This window comes from Fulmarus glacialis, unplaced genomic scaffold, assembly GCF_000690835.1.
Source record: "Fulmarus glacialis isolate BGI_N327 unplaced genomic scaffold, ASM69083v1 scaffold19579, whole genome shotgun sequence".
Lineage (NCBI taxonomy): Eukaryota > Metazoa > Chordata > Aves > Procellariiformes > Procellariidae > Fulmarus > Fulmarus glacialis.
The window spans coordinates 8,578-9,651 of NW_009232909.1; positions in this window are offsets into that span (position 1 = coordinate 8,578).

The following is a 1,074-nucleotide window of genomic DNA, read 5'->3' on the forward strand; positions in this document are numbered from 1 at the left end:
GCTTGCAAACTGGGTTAAGGGGCTGCTCACAGCAGCGGGGAGCTGGGCAGAGAGCTTGCGTCCCTGGCGTGCCACGGTAGGTCCTGGCTGGGGCAGCACAGACAAATGGCTGTGTAGGCACCTGATGCAGTGTGAGATGCAGCATGGTGGAGCGAGCTCTCCTGTCCAGTCTGAGCATGGCTGTACCTTGTCAGGGAACAAACTGTGGTTTAAAAGCAAAAGCAACTCGAGAGATGGGTGCGGCCGGGCCAGCAGGGATTGGGCAGAGGCTCTGGAGCGAGCTCAGTCCCATGCATCCAGCACCACCTGCGCAGCTGCAGCCCTGTGCTGTGCCACAGAGACCGCCTCGAGGTGTGGGCTGCCTTCCCAGAGCATCCCAGTGCCAGCCCCACACACCCCACGGCCAGGCCTAGCCCCGCTGCCGTGGAAGGGAGAGCAGCCTGGGAGCAGCCGTGGGGTGGGAGGTGGCACAGCGGGGAGCAGCTCTTCCTCCTTTGAGGTTAAGCGAAGGTTTTGAGGAAGCAGCTGAGGTTTGCAGATGTTATGTCACAGTTCCGCGCGCCTTCGGGGTTTTGCTTCCTGGAGTGCGGCTGCGTTTCCAGCCCGTCACCCTTCCGTGGCCTCTTACGCGCGGAGCCCTGGTGTGACGCAGGCTTCCGGGCACCCCGGCTCCGTCTAGGGTCAGGCAGGGGCCAGGCAGGGCTGGCCCGGGGCTCTGCGTAGCCGCCAGCCTCCCCAGGCTACATGGACATGCACCCTGTCCCTTTCTTCTCTGCTGCCCGGTGAGGAGCCATCCCAGCCTCTCTGTCTGAGCCGGGTGCTGCCAGGGCCTCGGGGTCTGCAATGTGCATCATCCCCTCTCTGTCCCGCCAGCTCTGCATCCCGCCCTGCCCCGGCCAGCGTCCTCGTGTGTCCCAGGCATCGCCCCTGGGTCTTGGTGCCGGGACGCTCGCTCCTCGGGAGGGCTGCTCGGGGGCTTGGCTCCTGCCCTGGCTGCTTGCGTTGAGGCTCGGCATAGTCGGAGGCTGTGCCTGGCAAAACGCGCACAAAGATAAGGTTTCCAGGGGGGAGGGT